A 15,318-nucleotide genomic window follows, 5' to 3' on the forward strand; every position below is an offset into this window, starting at 1 on the left:
CGCGCCCTGTGGCGGCCGAGCCGGGGCAGCCTGTTCAGCGCCGCGGCGGCGGCGGCGGCCGGAGACAAAGCGCCCGGCTAATGAATGGGACGGTCCCGCCCGGCCCTTCCTTTTAACTCCTTCGGGCCCGGCCGGGTGGCGGCGGCGACCTCCGGCTTCCCCTGCGACGGCCACCCGGGGAGGTGAGTGGCACCGTTCCGGCACCGGGAGGGGGCCGGGCAGGGTGGTCCGGCTCGCCCTCCCCCGGCCCCCGCCGCCCCCGCGTTTTGCCTCAGCGGCGCCGGTGCCTGTGTGGCCGGGGCCTCGCGCCCCGGGCCCGGCGGTGCCCCGTCCTGCCTGGGAGCGCCCGCAGGACAGCGCCGCCAGGCCGGGGAGGGGGCGTGTGGCGGCGGGGCGGCGCAGGAAGCCGGGGACTAGGCCCGCGGTACTGGCTCCATTGTCTGCGAGGCCCCGGGAGGGGGCCTGGCCAGCCCGGCGGGCGGGGGTCGCCGGTCCCTGGGGGCTCGGCGCTGGCCCGGACCGCCCGGCAGGCTCGGGGGGCTTGGGTGCCCACTGGCCGCGCCCCGAGCCCGCCCGGCATTGTGCACAGACCGGGCCGGGCCGGCGGGACCCGCCGGGACTCAGCGTCCGGTCGCACCTGGCGGGGCCGCGCCGCGGGGAGGCCGTGGAAGCCGAGCCCGCGGAGGGAGCGGTGACCATGTGGCCGCATCCATCCCGAGCCAAGATGGCCCGGGCAGCCCCGGGGGCGGAGAGCCCGCCGCCCCCCGCAGCGGGCGGCCGTGGCTCCGTGCAGGGTGCACGGTGGCCTGGGGCTGCGCGGGGAGCCGGGGGGGGGTGGGCTTCTCGGGCACAGGCTTGCCAGCCGGGTGCCGGGGCCAGAAAAGGCCAGGAAATCGTTAAAAGCGTTCCCCCGCGAGAACGTGGGACACGAGGGGACAGGCGCGCTTCGGCCGCGGCGTAAACAGCGCAGCCCTTCCTGTGCGGGGCGACCGCCCGGCCCGGCGCTCGGAACAGCCGCTTCAGAAAGCTGCACATGGGAAAACTGTAGAATTCAACTTTCCTGTACTGCTTCTCTCGTTTTCTACTTTGGACGATGTAATTTTGCTTAAAAATGTCTTCTGTAACTTCTAGATCTACACTGAGACAGCTGCTGATAGTAGAGACCAGCTGTGTTATTATGTTCACTGGATTTTGGAGGGTGTCTGATACACTCAAAGTTACCTGCTGCACGTGCAGTCTACTAAAACTGTAAAAACATTTATTTAATGCAGTGAAAGGTAAAAGACCTGCTTTGCATTAATGGTGATTCTAATTATCGTGGCTACATTTAGTAGCATTTTGCTTTGCAGTGTAGAAAAAAGTCCTCTTTCCACAGCCCATTCTCCTTGGTGCTTATGTGTTAAAAGCAGTTGTGTCTTGTTTCTGGGGGGTGTCTTTGAGATATCTTTGAGAGGTATCTTTAAATCTTGAGAGATTGAAATAATTTAGCGTGAGCTGTCATGCTATGCCTATAATGGCATACAGAGAAAGTCTTCCAAGCACCCATAACACAAACATATTCCTTAGGCTTTCCTTATGTTTTGTCTCTATGTCCCACCATGTATGTGCATGTGTTTTGCTTTTTGAGACAGTGAGTGCAGTTCTTCTAAAGGTTATCTTCAGTAATGCAACATTTTACTTCAAAGTGCAGACGAGCACCCTTGAGAGGATGTTTGTGGAGCACATACTGGGGGTAGTGATGTGTGGAAGACTTTATCAGCTATCCCCAAGATACCATGCTGCTACTAGAAAGCCTATATTTGTACAAATACTGGGCAGGGCATTCTAGTTATTGTTTACTATGGAGGTTGGTTTTGTGGAGGAAAAAATCTTCCATCTCTTCATTGTGTATTAAAATCAGCAGAAGTTCTCTTGTGAACTTTCAGAAATTTGAGTGCTGTCTGTTAGCTATAAGACCAACAGGCAAGATGCTGGAAGTTTTTCTACAGTTGGATGTCTAGCTGCTTTGGTACTCACAGTGTTGTTAGTATCTTCCAACTTTAACAGGTGTTGAGGAATATATTCTGTAGACATTCTCCAGAGCAGACAAGTGTAAGAATTGATTAAAATAAGTAAAAAGAAATATATAAACTAAGCATCTCAGAGGAAAGTTTTCTAAGCTTTTGTACTTTTGAATAACCATAACTCTTCTGCTGTTACTCTATATAAAGCAAAATTGTGACAGGCACAGAATCCTCAATGGTCATGTGAAAGGCAATGTATATAATAGCAGATGGCTAGACAGGTGATGAGCCTACAGTAATGCTTACTGTTTTTCTGTTACCTTGTCTGCTATATGGCCTTTCTCTCTGTTTGGTGTTTGTACCTATTCTGGCTCATTTTAAACCCAGAATGGAAACATTTCGAGGGAGAATTGTGTTTGCAGAACAGCTGGTGTCATGGGGTCATGGGTGGTTAGTGCTGAGTGGTCTCCTTCAGTAGACACATCATACATCACTTTGGCTTAGAAGAGGTCCTTTGGAAATACAGAAGGGCAACTGAATTTCACACGTTTATTTGAAATTGTCTATCCATATAAAGTTGAATACCTTCCATCAAAGTTTCTTCAGAACTAGGTATTACAGAAAGAAGTCCCGTCAAACTCTTAGGTTGTAGTGGCTAGTTGCTGGTTTATGTGGCCTTTAGGCCATTGTATCTTGGAATTTGTTTCCTTCTAAATTTCCAGAACCCTGAATATGATAACTATATGATAACTTCTTAGAGATTTTTTTCTTTTTTCTTTTTTTTTTTTTTTTTTTTTTTTTTTGTGGCTCCAGGAAAGTTTGAATTAAGGAATGTAGTTGTTTTGGGTTTTATCTCGCAACATCTTGCTACATTTTACCACCATTCACATTGAAGACTCTGTATGAGAGGATTTTGTAAATCCTGTCTTTTAGGCTCACTTTTAGTTTGTAGGAGCTCTCATTTTCAAAATAAGCGTATGTGCTATGAGGTTCCCACTGTAATGTACATTTTAAAATATGCAAATAGGTGTGCTTATACATGTATATTAGCTTGGGTTTAGCTAGAAAACTGCATTATAGGTAGTTCAGTTGGGGATTTTGCACAATGTAGACCATAGACTCATCAGCATGACTGACTTTTTTTTCCCATGAGTAGGGACAATCTAGGTGTTTTACTAGTATTGACATAAATTAATGTAATGTACATAATGCTGTCTGTTCTAGTGCATACATTCAAAGCAGGCTTCACAAAAAGGTGTTCTCTTGCACATGGCAAATGTGCGTTGTTTTCTGTACAACTTTGGCTGTTTATTTTCAATTTGCTATTGGCATCATTGGTATCTGTCAAGTCACGACTATAAGTTTGTTTGATTTCAACCAATTAGTGGAAAAAATAGTGATTTCTGTGGCCTAAAGATAGCTTTCAAGTGAAGTCTAGAGTTTAAAGCACATAAAGAAGAACAACTAAAGCTTTTATAGGTTGTTTTTGTTTTCCTGAGGTGGAGGAACTTCTATCCTCAATTATGTAGTCTGATACGTAGTTTTAAGCAGTTTTAAGCATGGTAATATTAATTTGTTTCGTTGTTGTGTTTTTTTGTTTGTTTACTTCTTTTTAATGAGACAGCATAGTATGATGGCCTGTTAAAACAACAACAGGGAAATAGCCTGATTTTGAAGGTCCTTATTTTCATTCAGCTGTGATAATTCAGAACAAGTTGTGAATTTTTTATATTGAGCAACATATTGGAAAGCGAAGTATCAGTCTTTTCTGTAACCTGTGTGAGACTGGTTTTCAGTGGATGTTGATGTAAGAAATATTTAGATATTCCCATAATCTTTGTTTAAACTTGCAACCCTTGTGCTCTGTTTAGCTATTCCTGCACACTTGCCTCCCTTCCATCACTCACTTCTTTCCCTTCCCCTTTGCTTTGTAATGACATTTAGGGTTGAACAATCCCTCTTTGAAGATTTAGAGGGGTTACTAGTTCACTGTTATATTTGCCTGAAAGCTTGTTGGATTTTTTTTTTCTTTTTTTAAGTCATGTCTGCTAGTTTACATTCACAAGTGTCACACAGATATATTTTTCCATTGTGCATTGGAGTAATTTTTGCACTGAGTACTCTGAATTTCTGTACATTTAATTGAAAAGTCAGTTCTGGATTTCAGTAGTCAATAGCTTGAAAATTATGGCTGAAAATAGACTTCATTTAGCAGCTGTGACATGTTTTAGCAATACTCTTCTGTAATTCTTTGCAAATATATGGAAGAAGATCTTTAATAATATATGAAAAGGATCAAAGAATTTGTACCAGTTTTGCTCCAAATATGTTAGGAGTCCACAGCCCAGGGCTAGAGAACCGTGGCTGCGAGAATGATAAACTCCCAATCAATCTGGAACTTGTGTGGGATTTGCTGCACCAGCTAGGTCCCTATAAGTCAATGAGGCTTGATGGGATTCATCCAAGGGTGCTTAAAGAGCTGGCTGGTGTCATAACGAGACCTCTCTCCATGATTTTTTTTTTAACACTCCTGGGAATCTGGGGAGGTCCCAGATGACTGGAAGCTGGCAAACATTGTCCCAGTCTTCAAGAAGGGCAACAGGAATGACCCTGGCAACTACAGGCCTGTCAGCCTCACTTCTGTGCCTGGAAAAATTATGGAGAAGATTATTCTGGGAGTTACTGAAAAACACCTGAAAGACAATGTAGTCATTGGTCCCAGCCAGCACAGGTTCATGAGGGGAAAATTCTGCTTAACAAACTTTATTTCTTTCTACAATGAGGTGACCCACCTAGTTGACCAAGGGAAGCCAGTGGGATGTGATCCTTTTGGATTTCAGTAAAGCCTTTGATACTGCCACTCACAGGTTCATCCTGGACAAGATGTCCAGCACACAGCTGGGTAAACACACAATGCAGTGCGTGAGCAATTGTCTGACAGTCTGGGTTCAAAGGGTTCTAGTAATTAGGGTTATGTCAGGCTGGTGATGAGTCTCTAGCGTGGTTCTGCAGGGATCCATCTTAGGGCCAGTGCTCTTCAATGTCTTCATAAAAGACACAGGACTTGCTGGAATACTAAGTAAGTTTGCTAATGACAAAAAATTGGGAGGAGCTGTTGACACTCTCAAGGGCAGAGAGGCTCTGCAGAGGGATCTGGATAAGTTGGAGAACTGGGCAATCACCAACCTCATGAAGTTTAACGAAGGCGAGTGCTAGATTTTGCACCTGGGACACAGCAACCCTGGCAGTACATACAGGTTGGGGGATGAGATGCTGGAGAACACCTCTGCAGGGAGGGATCTGGGGTTTCTGGTTGACAGCAAGTTGAACATGAGCCAACAGTGTGTCCTGGCAGCCAAGAGGGCAACCGTGTCCTGGGTGCATCAAGCACAGCATTGCCAGCTGGGCGAGGGAAGTGATTGTCCTGCTCTGCTCTGCACTGGTGCGGCCTCACCTGGAGCACTGTGTGCGTTTCTGGGTGCCACAGTACAAAAAGGGTATAAAGCTACTGGAGAGTGTCTAGAACAGGGCTACGAAGTCAGTGAAGGGTTTGGAGGGGAAGCCGTATGAGGAGCAGCTGAAGTCACTTGGTTTGTTCAGCCTGAAGAAGAGGAGACTGAGGGGAGACCTCATCACGGTCTACAGCTTCCTCACAAGGGGAGGAAGAAGGGCAGGCACTGATCTCTTCTCTCTGGCAACCAATCATAGGACCTGAGGGAATGACAGGAAGATCTGCTGGGTGAAGTTTAGGTTGGACATCAGGGAAAGGTTCTTCCCCCAGAGGGTGGTGGAGCACTGGAACAGGCTCCCCAGGGAGGTGTCATGGTGCCAAGCCTGTCAGTGTTCAAGAAGAGACTGGACAACACCCTCAGACACATGGTGTGAACTGTGAGGTTGTCTTATGCAGGGACAGGAGTTGGACTCAATGATCCTTGAGGGTCCCTTCCAACTCAGGACATTCTATGATTCTAAGTTCATTTAGTTACCATTTCAGTAATTATACTGCTTATCTATTGTAGTTCTGTATGCTATTTTCTGAATTACTGTTTGCCTCTAAAGAAAATTAACTCAGATCCAGCTAAAATGACTTTTTCTTTGTTATTCTTCTCACTAAAATAAACAATCAGGAAAACCCAAGCATTAATTTGAATTGAATGAAACGTTTGACCCAGCTCGGAACTATTTTATAGTCATGTTTAACAAATGAAAGAATGGGAATAGAAGGTTTGTGAGATTTTGGTGTTGTTTTCTGGAGACATTGTGGGGTGGGAGGATAGAGATGCGTTATTTATACTCTATCTTGGCTATAGTTTGATGGCTCTGGCACTTGCAAGGAATGTGGGAGAGCCAGGTTCACTTCTCTGCTTTGCCTCAGGAGTTAATCCAGATCTTGAGAGAGTTCCCTAACTGTTCCTGCTGAGCACCTTGCTTCGGGTGGATCTCTGTCTCCTTGGCTAACACCTTCTTCTTTGTATACATTATTTAAATGATTTTTTTGTATCAGTCTTCACTGCCAAGTGCTCTAGCAACACAGTCCAAGTCACAGAAGGCAAAGGCAGGGTCTGGGAGAATGAAGAAGCACTGACTGTAGGAGAAGAACAGGTTCGGGACCGTCTAAAGAACTTGCAGGTGCGTAAGCCCATGGGACTTGGGATGCCTCTGCGGGCCCTGAGGCGACTGGTGGATGAAGTTGCTAAGCAACTATATGTCATATTTGAGAAGTCATGGCAGTCTGGTGAAGTTCCCACTGACTGGAAAAGGCGAAAAATAACCCCCATTTTTAAAAAGGGAAAAAAGGAAGACCCAGGGAGTCTCACCTGTCTGCCTGGCAAGATCATAGAGCAGATCCTCCTGGAAACTATGCTAAGGCATATGGAAAATAAGAAGGTGATTGGGGACAGCCAGCACGTCTTCATTAGGGGCAGATTTGGTCTCACAAATTTGGTGGCCTTCTACAATGGGGTTACAGTGTTGGTCGATAGCAGAAGAGCAACTGATGTAATCTGCTTAGACTTTTGCAAGACATTTGACACTGTTATGCATGGCATGCTTGTCTCTAAGCTGGATGTGATGGATGGACCACTTGGTGGATAAGGAATTGGCTGGATGTCACACTCAAAGAGTTGCAGTCAGTGGCTTGATGTCCAGGTATAGACCAGTGACAAGTGCTGTTCCTCAGGGGTCATTATTTGGACTGTCACTGTTTAACATCTTTGGTGACATGGACAGTGGGACTTGAGTGCACCTTTTACAAGTTTGCTGATGACACCAAGCTGTGTGGCGTGGTCAACATGCTGTAGGGAAAGGATGCCATCCAGAGGGACCTTGACAGAGTTGAGAATTGGGCCTATGCGAAGCTCGTGAAGATCAGCTAGGCCAAGTTGCAAGGTCCTGCACATGGATTCAGGCAATCCCAAGCACAAATACAGGCTGACTGGAGAATGGATTAAGAGCAGCCCTGAGGAGGACTTGGGGGTGTTGGTTGATGAGAAGCTCAACATGACCCAGCAATGTGCGCTTGCAGCCCAGAAAGCCAACCGTATCCTGCGCTACATGACCAGCAGGTTGAGGGAGGTGATTCTTCCCCTCTACTCTGCTCTTGTGAGACTACCTGGAGTACCGAGTCCAGCTCCGGGGCACCCAACATAAGAGAGACACAGAGCTGTTGTACTGAGTCCAGAGGAGAGCCACAAAGATGATCAGAGGACTGGAGAATCTCTCCAATGAAGACAGGATGAGAGGGTTGGGATTGTTCAGCCTGCAGAAGAGAAGGCTCCAGAAAGACCTTACAGCAGCCTTCCAGTACCTAAGGGGGCTTACAAGATAGCCGAAGAGGGACTTTTTACAAGGGCATGTAGTGATAGGACAAGGGGTAATGGCTTTAAACTGAAAGACGGTAAGTTTAGATTAGATATAAGGAAGAAACTCTTCACCATGAGAGTAGTGAGTCATTGGAACAGGCTGTGTGGTGGAACTGTGGATGTCCCACCCCTGCAAGTGTTCAAGGTCAGGTTGGATGGGGCTTTGAGCAGCCTGGTCTAGTGGAAAGTGTCCCTGTCCATGGCAAGGGGGTTGGAAGTAGATGATCTTTAAAGTCTCCTCCAAGCCAAACCATCCTGTGGTTCTATGAAATGTTCACTGTAGTAGTCACAGCTGAAGTGTCTCAACAGTCAAATTAGCCAGGTGCACAGCTCTGGAGATGTTTTCACTTGCTTTAGGTGGAATATGGAAGTATTTTTAAGTGAAAATGTCAGTAAAAGAGGTTATATGTAGTGCATTCAATAATGCACTGTGAGCCAGGAATCAGGACTTTCAACTCCCTGAGAAGTGTTCTTCCCAAAGCAAAAAAAAAAAAAGTGTGTGTATATATACATATATATGTGTGTGTTTATACGTGTATCACACCGTCTCACAATCTGAACAAGAGTGATAAGCACTGACTGGTGGGGAGAATGCTTTGCTGATTTAACACCTGTTCACACTTCATCCATATGAAGTTTAGAAAAGAGGACAAAGCAGCATCCTGACCACTTAACATTGCAGAGTCCAGCATTTTCTGCATTTGGATTTGAAGTCAAAGTTGACTTTCCGCATTTTCTGAGATGGCAGAAAGATTTCTTGCAGGGTATATTTGTAGTGTACCGGGCCAATGAAACAGCTGTGGTGTCTTCACAATGACACTTGGGTCTATATAACGGTCAGTGGGACTGAAGTTGTGAAACTCCAAAAATAGGTGCTGTGGTGGACTGTTTTGCTTTATTTTGTTGCTAAGTCGAAATATCTGACGTAATATGCTCCACTTGCAATAATTCCTTTCTCATACATGAGGAGTGATCATCTTGTGTTGATCCTATGCTATTGTATGTTGATTAATCATGTGCTAGGTGCAGTGTATAAGCAGTGTTTTTAGTTCATGGAGAACAAGCTGCCAGATGAATGTTGTAGTACATTGGAAGGTGTCAGCAAGCTCCTTTGGAATCTTGCATGTAGTGTAGACTAGATTTCATTCTTCCTGAGATGGAGTCATCCCTAAACATTGGAAAAAAAAAAAAAAGGAGCAACACCAAGACAAGTACAAAAATTTGACTTAAATCTTTTTAGTACTCATCTTGGGAGGGGTGTATTTAGATTTTTTGCTTTGGAGCTCTGGAGTTGAAAATGTCTAATTTTTCTTGACAATTATGGGGGCCAGGAATTTTGAAAAAAATGTGAGAGCTAGTCATGTATGAGCTGGAGCTCATACCTATGACCTGGCTATGACCCAGCGAGGTACTTGAAACATCCCATGACTTGCCACTGTGGCAGTTAAAATGACTAAAAAAAATATTAAAAGGAATTGCTTTCTTCTTTTCCTCAGATACAATCATCATCATTAAGTTTGAGTAGGAAGTATTTAACTCCAAATGAAGCCACGTACATGCAGTGGAAGAGATGTGTAAGTGCTTTTTGTTTCCTTGTTTATTTTTCCTCAATAGGCTAGTGGTCAGCTTGTTTGCTTTGGGTATTGTATCATTATAGTTGTTATTAATGTAGAGTCAGCCAATGGATAAAGGTAATGAATAATTGTATGCCTGTGCATTGACTTGTATGGAGTTTAATAATTTAGCAGGAGTTTTGTTTGAGTACCTGAGACTTAAAAATTGAGTTTGGAAGCCTGGATATCTTTACAGTAATAGTAACCAGTTTGTAATTTGTGGGGCACCTCTTACTCAGTGGTAACAGCTGGCATATGTATATCCTTACCCATCAGTCTGTCTCTTAGAACGGGGGAAGTAACTTGCGTGCTACATTAATCTTATACTCAAATTAAACTCACCTTATTCAGATTTTCATGTCCTCACTGATAAAGTAAATGTTAATATTTTCTTCTTTTTTGTTTGAAACATTTTTTTATATATTAATATATATTCAGTTTGAGCTGTTGAGTATAGATTTTTTGGAAGCCTGAGGTTCCTTAGTAAGATGCAGTACAAAATTTTTTTTCATATGCAGATGAACTTTTCTATGTAGATTAACAATAAATATTATTTCAGAGCTGTCTGTTTTGTTTTTTTTTTCTCCCTCTCTCACCTCAAATAAAATAGTTCAGCTTTTAAGCTGACTGTGCTATTGGGTAATATGCATGTTAGCCACAGATGGACAACGTTTTAATATAGGTAAAATACTGAGCTAGAAAGTCTTTGTTAAATCATAGAATCGTAGAATAGTATGGGTTGGAAGAGACCTTTAAAGATCAGCTAGTTCAGCCCTGCTGCAATAAGCAGGGACATCTTCAACTAGATCAGGTTGCTCAGAGCCCCGTCCAGCCTGGCCTCGAATGTTTCCAGGGATGGGGCATCTACCACTGATCTGAGCAACCTGTTCCAGTGCCTCACCACCGTGACAGTGAAGACTTTCTTCCTTATATGTAATCTGAATTTCCCCTCTTTCAGCTTGAAGCCATTACCCTTTGTCCTGTCACTACATACCCTTATCAAAAGTCCCTCTCCAGCTTTCTTGTAGGTCCCCTTTAAGTACTGGAAGGCTGCTATAAGGTCTTCCTGGACCTTTCTCCAAGCTGAACAACCCCAGCTCTTTCAGTCTTTCCTCATAACGTGATTCAGATTAATTTCTTGAAGGAAAGTTTTCCTAGGTGACACATAAATAAGGTGTGTGGGATTTTGTGTATCATTCTTCAGAGTCCAAGCAAAAATGAACTGCTTTCCAAGTCCATAGCATAGCCAAAGAGCAGGCAAGGGTAGTTGTTGTTTGCAGTGGCCAAGTCAGCTCTAGACCACTGTAAAGAAATTTGTTAAAAGGGACAATGTTGTTTTGCCAGAATATCCAAACGTTAGCTCTCGCATATTTAATGCTGTATTCTAATAAACCCATCTCAGGGTCACTCTATGCCTTGCACCGTTCCATTATATGATGTCAAGCACTGTAGCATTTTATAGTTCTAGCTGAAGTGTCTTTCTAATTTGTCTTTCAAGGTTAAAAGCCTTTAATGAAAATATCCACTTTAGTACTACCTGTCTGCTGAAAATGAGTATCTGGTCTTAGTGTCTTCAAGAATTGTTTCTTGAATTATAATCGTAGGTGAAATAACTCGTGACTGCAAGTTCAGTTGTTCAGGTACATAATAAAATCTATAAGTGGTTAGTCTTAAAGAAATTAAATGCCAATATGAGCTCCGACAGAAAAGTGTATTCATTTTATCACCTGTTTTTTTGATAGTCATGTGCTTCATTGAAATTTAGGTTGTAAGCAGTCTGGAATAGAGCTTAGCTAATTTTGGTCAGCCTAAAAATGCATTTATAGAAGATATTTTGAATTCCTTGTGACAATTTTTTTTTCTTTAACTATTTTGTGATGGTTTAATAGAACACAGTCATTTTTACATGTTTATATTGGGAAATATGAAATATGAGGAATATATCGAGTACAGAATCTTAAATTATACTACTCCCTGCTGGGGTATTTTTCTTTCATGTCACGGTGGTTGAAGACTGACTTTATTTTTCCTCTGTGTTTCAGTGTATCAATATGCACTATGTGATGTATTCACCAGTACAGATTGCACCATGCAGCATGTTAATGAACAAGTTATTGCATACTAGCTCCTAGAGTTGAGAGCTGCAGCCCACAGAACTAGCACATTTTGCAAATGTTCCTTCTGTCCATGATGTGTTCTTCATTTGTGATTAAGAAGGCACTCTTTTGGTAGTATGAGTACTTACATAGAGCTGAAGAGCCTCCTAAGAATAAAGATGGAAATATTCTGCTCTCCAGAAGTTATCTGCTCTCTTAAAATTTTACATTTTAGTAGGTCTGAAATGTTATTGGTCTGCATCCTTTAGCGACCACTGTAAGAATTGAAGTCTCCCAGTGCTCTGCAGTAGCTTCTATGTGCAATTTAGATGGTTGAAGAAAATCTAGTTCCTGATTGAAGGGATCTAGTAGTGTTAGATGTGTCAAGAGGAGGTGAGGGAAGAAACAGCAGTTTGGAAATGGCTGTTTGTTTATACCTCCCACCCAACTACTGGCTCCTAGTTCTTGAGAACTTTTTTAATTTAAGATTTGGAATAGCAAATCCTTGCTGAAATGTGACACATATAATGGCCATCATATCACATTTTCTGTTTTTACTCTGTTTCTCCCCTTCTTTCTTCCGCATTACAGGTGAGAACATGATATGCTAATAACTATAGGAGTGTACCTACAGATAGGAGAAAAAAAAAAAGCACAACCCAAAAGGCAACAGGGTAATACTCATTACATGAGAGCTTTTCACTTCTTATGACTTGCATTAGTCACTGCTGAAATAGTAGAAGTGGGTCTGCTTTTGGGGAGCCACACAGGATACAGACCATGCTCTCAGTGGCATCTTTGCATTTGACACTGGGAAGCCGTGGAATTGAGGTTCTATTCTTCTTTTCCTTTCCCTGTGATTTGAGTTGTCTTCTGTGGCTTAGTACATGGCTGGGAGACCATAATAATCTGTTTAGGACAGGAAATACAATTATACTTTTAAAAACAGGGAGCTTCCTGATCCTTCTCCTTTCTTTAAATGTTTTTATTTCTCATTTATATACCTAAAAAAAATATTAGGTTTAATAAAATAATTACAGGGTGTTTCAAAAAGATGGACCCTATTACTTAATAATAGTACTTTGAAATTTGGTCCATCTTTTTGAAACACCCTGTATTATGATTTCTGTATAATAACAGAAATCAAGCAAATAGGAATAGCAAGGCTATCCTTTCGTTACTTGCTCTTGTACTAAAAATGTCTTGGATCCTGCTCTGAATAAAACACCTGTGTAACCTTATTCTATAAAACTTATTTAAATTACAGGTTGCATTACATGAATTTAAGCTCATGAACTGCACTGGTTAGAATAGGAACTGCAAAAGGCTTTATTCTCAATTAAATTTCTTCTGATAGCTCCTCAAGCAGAACAGTATTTTCTCAAAATCTGTGCTTACAGCATTAGGATGGTTCTCCTGTAAACCATCTCTTCTGGGAGAGAAAGACTGAGCTATTTGTTTGCCAGGGACAGGAGTGTCTCTCTGGATTTCCTGCTAATGCTCAGTGTGATGGTAGTGGAATCAATGTCGGCTCTCCTGGCTTGGTTGTCTGTGTCAGCTGGATCTGCTGTGAAGTCTCACCTTGCCTTGAAGGCAAAGAGAATATGTCCCTAAAAGGGCTTAAGGAGTGGCGAAAAGACCGCTTGCCATGGAGGCCTGGGACAGCCTGGTTGACAAGTGAAGAGAGAGTTCTATACACTCAGTTCTCTCCCTTTCCCCTGTTTTATGAGTATGGATGTTTGTTTTGAGAGAGACAGAGTTGTGGTCATTGTTTTTTAAACTGGGATATCAGGTGAAAATGTCGGATGCTACTAATGAATGTACAATTTACTTAGACTGAATGAGAAAAAAATGCTTGAAATGGATGTAAGAAGTTCACCCCTATCATGGGCATGATCAATTATGCCTGCATATGATATGGAAGCTTGGCTTTAAAGTTATCTTTTTTTTGTTGCAGTGCTTCTGCTTGTTGGCAAGATGAAACTGAATATTTCTGAATGCTATAAAATTGTTTTTGGATGGTATTGTGAATGTTATTTACTATTATTTAGTGTATTTAGAAAAGAGATGGTATCTTCCTTGCTTCAAGTAAAATATCTGTTTCTTCAAATTACTACATGAGGAAGAAAGAAGATGACCTGGTACAGAGAAAAAACAGATTTATTTGGAGAATCATTTGCAATTGAGGATACCTTCTGACTTGAAATAAAGTTTTGTGGCAGAAAAAGGATTAAGCTTAGCTGTAAAAATTCCCTACGAAGTATTTATACTACTGTTTATCTTCTCAAAGGTATTTTTTGTCTTTCAGGGACTATGACCTGTGTTTTCTTTCTAACCTGTCTTTATATGCACAAATGTTTCAGGATAGAAACACGTAATATAAGTATAGTACTATGTTATATTACACGTACATTAGTAAAATATATGTAAATTGTGGAAAATCTCTCCATAGCTCAAGTGAAACTGTCTGAGGATGTGTAACTAACTAGCATCAGTACAAACACAGAAGTGGATTAATAGGTAGCTATGAAGGATATTTTTAACAGACCTCTTCAGACTTGATCTGGTTGGTATCAAAATAGATACTAATATACGATAGTTTTAGCAGTTCAACAGATTATATATATATACACATATATATATATATATACATATAAAAATTTTAGAAAAACTACAGTTCGAACAGCTTAATATAATATTATGTTATGTAAATGCCCCATTTACATTTTTTTTAGTTTTTTTTTCACTTTATACTTACATGGGTGTTTTCATCAAGAGTTTTGAGAAGACTTACTGTGCACATGACACAGCTTGCCCCTCCTAACTGCTTTCTCATTCTTCATCATCCTGCCTATTCAGCTCTGTTACCCTCAGCTTTGTCCTTTACAGGTGTCTCATTTTTAATTGAAATAATATTTAAAGTGCTTAAAGTTTCACTCTTACTGAGTTTAAAGATAGACATTAAAAAAAAACAAAACAAAACAAAAACCCACAACAAACAAGATTTTTTTTTTTTAAAAAGCATATGTTTCCTAGTATATTTAGCCAGCTAGAGAGGTAGACTAGTCAGAAGAATCTCCTAATCCTGTCCCATTTATTTTGTCAGCTATGGACTGCACAAGAGAAGGAGCAGAAGGATGTAATAGGTTAGGCAGAGGAACTGATCACATGGAGAAAAGATGTGTCAGAGAAGCTTTGCTTTGAATTTTCTAACACTTTTCTGAAAGCAGGCTGCTGTTCTCTAGCAACATGGAGTAAATGTCTTTTGTCTTTCATTCTTTTGGAACTTGTTACTATGTTTCTGTTTGTGTTGTTTCTTGTTCCATGATAATACTGATTCATCTTCCCTTCTCTGTTCTTATTTTTGTCTTCTGTATTTTACCCTCGTGTTCTGTTACTGCAACCTTTGGTCATCTCCCTGCAGTCCTAAATTGTACAGCATGAGATACTAAAAGCAGCTTTGATGTCCTGCATTAAAAATGCTGTAAGCCATACTGTTGTATGTACTTCAGCTGTTTAAAAAAAAAAGTTTTTTTCCTTAAGAAAACCACCTTATCTCTTGTAGCGTTAAGAACTGTCCCATCTTAATAGCATATAATATTTGTTTGTCAGAAAATGCAAATGATAAAAGTATCAAAATAAGGGTATAATCTATAGCTTTCATTTAGATACATAAGATTCAGGAAAATCCTGCTTAAAGTTTTAATGAAATTATTCCTTAAAACATCAGCATTTTAAAAAATGT

At 41.9% G+C, this 15,318-nt stretch overlaps 1 protein-coding gene across 1 annotated transcript in view; it reads left to right on the forward strand.

Moving 5' to 3' along the window:
- ZBED4 (zinc finger BED-type containing 4) overlaps positions 1 to 15,318 on the forward strand; it is a 29,373-nt gene continuing 14,055 nt past the window's right edge. The window contains exons 1-2 of the mRNA XM_082043654.1: positions 1 to 182; positions 9,361 to 9,438. The gene's annotated coding sequence lies outside the window, so the exon portion shown is untranslated. The remainder of the gene's footprint in view (positions 183 to 9,360; positions 9,439 to 15,318) is intronic.

This window comes from Streptopelia decaocto (genome assembly GCF_964273445.1).
Source record: "Streptopelia decaocto genome assembly, chromosome: 1".
Taxonomy (NCBI): domain Eukaryota; kingdom Metazoa; phylum Chordata; class Aves; order Columbiformes; family Columbidae; genus Streptopelia; species Streptopelia decaocto.